Source organism: Equus asinus, chromosome 11, assembly GCF_041296235.1.
Source record: "Equus asinus isolate D_3611 breed Donkey chromosome 11, EquAss-T2T_v2, whole genome shotgun sequence".
NCBI lineage: Eukaryota > Metazoa > Chordata > Mammalia > Perissodactyla > Equidae > Equus > Equus asinus.
This window is the reverse complement of record NC_091800.1, coordinates 24,885,436-24,891,435: the sequence shown is the minus strand read 5'-3', so window position 1 is coordinate 24,891,435 and position 6,000 is coordinate 24,885,436.

Genomic DNA, 6,000 nt, shown 5'->3' with positions numbered 1-6,000 from the left:
TGATGTATTCCATTTTCCTACCATAAATAATACTGTGAAGTATAGATTTCTATTGTCTATGACAATTTGCTTTCCTTCTAATTTTCCTTAAAGGAAAAAAACAGAGTTAAAGGGATGAAATTTTAAGGTTTGTGATATGTATTGTAAAATTGCTTTCCAGAAAGATAATATAAATGTAACTCCTATTAGCAAAGTATAAGAGCGATTATCTTGCTGGTTACTCTTGTTATCACCGAATATGATAATTGTTAAATAGTTGAAAAATATTATCTTTTAATTTGCTATCTTGCTCTACTAATGGAATTAAATCTTTTAAATGTTTATTAGCCATCTGTACTTCTTTTATGAATCTCAATTCATGTTCTTTGCTCATTTCTTTATTGTGGTTTCTAGTGTTTTTCCTATTCTTTGGTAAGAGCTTTTTAGTAATTAATTAATTTAGTCATATGCAAAATTTTCTAAGTCTTTTTGCTTAACAGGAGTTTCTAATTTTTATGTAATCAGATCTACTTGTTTTTTCTTCTTGATTTCTGTTGCTTTTATGCTCAGAAAGTGTTTCCCTTTCTTATTAATCAGGTAGCATTTTGTCCATATATTTTAACCCTGGATGAATTTTTATTATGGTGCTCATAAGATACTTCAGCAAACTGGTGCGGTGCCTAATACGGCACTTCTGAACATGACGTGTGGTCACTTCACGTTTGGCCAATATTTTGATCTCAATAGACATTGATCATTGGGGTAAGTATTCTTTAAACCATGTTTTGAAAGAGGAAGGAGTGTTACCCAGTCAAACAAAGGGAGAAGGATCTTCCAGATAAGGGGACCAGCACATGAAAGGCACAGAAATGAGAGACAAAAACTTGATGCGCAAGGAATGCCTACAGCTGGGGCTCAGCATGCGTGTTGGGGAGGGCGGAGAGCTAGGCGAGGTCAGATCATAAAGGGTCTTTCAGGGCATGCTGAGAATTTAAACTTACATCATAAAAGAAGGGAAATCATCACAAGGTTTTAAGCTGGAGAGGGAGATTGATCAAATTGACATTGCGAAATTTAGGTAAATTATTCTAATTTACTCTCAACAGCAGGGAAGAGGATTGAAGAAAATGAGATTTGAGTCCCAACAGTCTGTTAGGGAATAAAATGTTACTTATACTAGCAATATTCAAGAAATGTGGGAAGTAGTATCATATGGGCCAGAGAAACGCAGACTCAAGCAACATGGAGATGGTAGAATTTGTCCACTTCACCTCTAGCCTTTTCTTGACCTTAAATATGGACAAAGGCAGCAGCACAGCACAGAGGAAACAAGCTCTGGGTTGCGAATTGGGAACTGGCTCCCCACCAGCACTGATCTTTCCTCGTTACTGTTACTTCTCCTCTGAGGCTCCTACTTCTTTATCATCACAAGGACTTCTGGACTAGATGACTTTTAAAGATTCTCACAGCTTTAAACATTCTCTGTTCTCGTAGTTTTAGGTACCAGCTTAGTGTTTTGAAACTGCGAAGTAGGCTGAGAAATTTTGTGAAAATAGGAACTTGTACTTTTTTAGGACTTTTACTTCCTGTTTTTATGAAATTTGAGCTAGAGAGGACTCTAAGAAATGTCAGGACGAGCTCCTAGCTGCTGCTTGGTGGGCTTAACAGAGGAGCTTTCTGATGCCCAAGGTGAGGCCATTTGTTTAAGGGGAATTGACAGCAGAGGCACCAAACTTATGCACAGACCTCTGACCTCTCCCGTGCAGCTCCCTTGGCCTCCTCGTTATATCTTGCTGTCTTGTGACCAAAAACCAAGAGGAGGACATGCTCTGTGGCTAATTACTTATTGAAACAGTTTAGCTTACTGTCATTTTAGTCTCTCGTGGAGGCAGAAAAAGTGACGGATGTATAAAAGAGAAGCACCTTGCATTTCAAGAGTTCCTTGCTCTTTTCTGTCATTTTTGTCTTGAGGCATTAGAATGGGGCTACATTCTGCTGTCTGCTTTGCAATCTTATCTAAGGAATCTGTAAGCAGCTTAACCCTGTCAAAGGGAAATTGCAGTAAAATGGCCTCTTCAGGAAGCACCAGAATTCCACTCCTCAAGCCATTAGCTGTGTCTTGCTTACACGAAGTTTATCACGCTACCCTCAGAAAATTTCCATCTTATCATGGGCTGCATCGTAAATAATGGAAAAAACGGTCTGAAGCGGTTTGAGTGTTTTCTTAGATTATTTGGAAATTTCCAGCTTCGTGTACTTGACGGATAGACCTCTGACTTCTGGGATGACAGCATGAAGGGGAGGTATGGCTTTTCCTCGTCAGCCAAGGAGAGCCCATAATTACTCAGCAGATGCTTTCTATTATTTTTGTCGTGAAATCTCTGAGTGTAGTCACCAAGCGCATGGGAAATGAATTCACTTTAGGAAAAAAGCCTAGCAGAGTGAATTCATTCCTCAAGTGGAAAACTTTTAAAAGCTTTTTATTTATCTGTCTATGATCTTAAGAAGGAGTTTTAAATTAAATGTTGTTACTGAAAATTTATGAGTTTCCTTGGGAAATTTAGGGAGGGTTTAGGTTAATATCTAATTCTTTATATTAGGTTAATATCTAATTCTTTATATTTACTTAAAATTCTTCTAAGTAAATCTAAAGACAAAGTTTATATCAGTTATTACAAGTTGCCGAAGGCTTAAAAATGAAATTTTTCTCAGTCCTCTCCCTCTCCCTTTTTGTTTCTAAAACTCGTTGCACACAGTAACAATCTCTACATATTGTGAAGTCACTGTCTCCACCTTTGCTCTGTGGTCTAAAATAGAAGCAAAGGGATGATAACTCAGAGCCATGCACTTTCGTTCTCCCTCAATTTTGTTCATTCTGTCATTCAACCTGAAATGTCCTTTCCTCTCAATTTCTGCCTGGAAAAATTGTATTTATCTTTTAAGATTCAGATCAAATGTTACCTTTCTCTGTCTCCCAGGATGGATTTCTAAAACAAACAAACAAAAAATCCGATCTGTGAAGATTTAGGAAAGGAAGCAGTGACTACCAGTAACCTGCATGGATTTTTGATAAAGAAGTCATTCCACACTAACCTCATCTCTTTTTTGGCATTATTACTAGTCTGATAAATAAAGGAGTGCAACAGACATGGTATCTTTGGATTTCGTAAGTCTTTGGTAAGATCTCGTTTGATAGCCTTGTGGTCCATGTGATAGTATAATTAGGTGGATTAGTAACTGGTTAAATGGCTGAAGCCAAAAATTATTGATTAATGGCTTTTTTTTTAAAGATTGGTATCTGAGCTAACATCTGTTGCTAATTTTTGTCTTCTTCTTCTTCTCCTTCTCCTCCATCTCCCTCTCCCCCTCCCCCTCCCCTACCTCTCCCCCTCCCCCTCCCCCTTATCCTTCTCCCCCTCAAAGCCCCCCAGTACATAGTTGTATATTTTAGTTGTGGGTCCTTCTGGTTGTGCTATGTGGGACACCGCCTCAGCAAGGCCTGTTGAGCGGGACCATGTCCGCACCCAGGATCTGAACCGGTGAAACCCTGGGCTGCCAAAGCAGAGTGCGTGAACTTAACAACTAGGCCAATGGGGCCGGCCCCCTGATTGATGGCTTTTGGCCTGTGAAATTGCTTCTGTCGGATGCTGCCAGACTTTGTCCTTGTCCCTATCTTGGAGAAAACATTTTATTAAGGATGGATCAGTCAGGATGGATTTTAGGCCATGCTGTAATAAAGAACAATGCCCAAATTTAGTTGGTTTAAATAATAAAGGTTGATTTCTCTCCTGCACTACAAGTCCATCCTGAGGTGATGGGGGATGGGTAGGGGTCTTGATCTGTGCCGTTGTTATACTCATTATCTGGAAACTTGCTGGCTATCAAGACAATGGGGAAAGAGACTTTGGGGAAGTCCATACGGATGCACGGCCACACCTAATCTCAAGTGAGCGGAGATACAAGCTGGCCATGTGCCTGCAAGGAGATAACTGCCATATTTGTGAACAACCCTAATGACCACTCCACCCAACTGGACAAATGAAAACATAAGGTATCAGTGGATGACATGAAATTGGGGGTATAATAAATGGGATTTCTGGTCCGAAGACCTGGTAGCAGTTTCCGGACTCTTCCACATATCATTTGTTTGACCCTGGGCAAGTCATTTAACCTTCTTAAGTCTCAGTTTCCTTATCTATAAAATAAGACCATCAATGATGTCAATATCCTAGTGTTGTTGGGAGGTGTATTGGTGTCTGGTACTGGCTAGTACTGGTGTTTCTGAGCTTGGAATCAGCTTTATATATTGGTGCTTTATTCTTACATATAGAGATTTCTATTGTAAAATATTTATTATGGATAGTGCCATTTATCAACTTTTAAAAATTTGCTTCTTTTTAAATTTAATGTAATTTGTTTTGAATTGCATATTGTGTATGCTGGATATATCCCTGCCAATTTTAAAAAATAACATATAAAATCTCGTATAGGTAGCTCATTATTATTCATCTAGTCTGAAAGCCTTTGTTCTTTTGTACAGGCATTTGATCCATTTACATTTATGCCCATAACCTTTTAACCTAATTTTTCTTTTGGGCATCTTGATTTGTACTTTCTGTCTCTATATTTCCATTTTATTCAGATTTATGCTATATATACTATTTGCTTTATTTTATTATGCTATTATTATTATTTATGCTACAATACTGTTTTGCATTTACCTCTGAGTGTGAACATCCTTTTTCTCATTCTGCTAATATATATCTTAAAGAAATAAAATCTAACCTCATAAATCCTATCTATTTTTTAAATGTCAAAATCAAGAACAAAATAATCATTTATAACCCCAAGTTTTGAATAGTAAATTATTTGAGACTTTAAAAGTTTAATGTGTGGTTATAAACACCACAATTCAATTTTAAAAGGTCAATATGTATCTCCTTATAAAGTATTTTTCCTCTTTTCTGTTAAGGTTTCAATCAAATTGACAGTGATTATTTACACCTGTATCCATAATTTAACAGTTTTTCATGCTTCCTGATCATTCTTTTTGGCTACAACTTCTTCCTTCTTGGGTTCTTAATTGCATTGCATTTCTGTGTTCTGGGAACCTGTTGCAGGTACCTTATTCAGAAAAAGATCAGGACATTTTCTGAGCCTCTGTATCTGAGGATGTCTTTCTTTTGTCTTTCTACAAGAAGGATGATGGCTGTATATAAATTCTTGGGTGTGACTTTTTCTCTCCACGCTCTGGAGATGCTGCTCCATTAGCATGTAGTGCCTGATATGAAGCTGGCATGGTTTGCCAAGCTTAATTAAAATTAACGTTGCTGAGGATAAGTCTGAAGTTAATTTCTGGTCCTTTGTCAGTGAAGCAGGCAGCTAGGGTTCTCTTGGGCTCATTGGGGCCCTGACACTTGTTCTGTCCCAAGTGCTGCTATGATGACCAGCTTCATGTGGCTTCAGTTGATTCATGTGGATATAATGCACAGTGCCTGCCTTATGTCCAGCCTCACATCGCTCACCTTCTGCCTTGGGGCTTCCCTGCTGATGCCGAGGCACAGACATCTTGGGGGCTTGTTGGGCATTATATATGTGCAACCCAGAAGTGTGTGCAAGTTAACACCGCTGGGGGCAAATCTTTGGCCAGTGGGAGTTGGGAGGCATTGGGTAAAACCTTTTCTCTTCCTCCTTTGGACAGACTGCCCTGAGTCGCCATAGCTCAAAAGGCCTCTTGGAAGATGGTCCTGTGAGGTTTTGAGAGATGGGTTGTGCTGACTTGATACTAAGGGGACCTTGCATATTTCTCTTTCTTAGTCTCTTCCTTTCCCCGCGCTTCTGCTTCCCTGGGATTGTGCTCCCCGCCAAAATACTAGCAAACAGACCTTTCCCTCAGGTTTGCCTTTAGGGAAACCCAGGCTAAAACAATCGGTGCCTTGCAGTTCTTGCTTGAATTCTTCTAGAATTCTTCTTTGTTTTTGGAATTTTAAAAATTCACTAAAACATGCTAGGTATAAACTT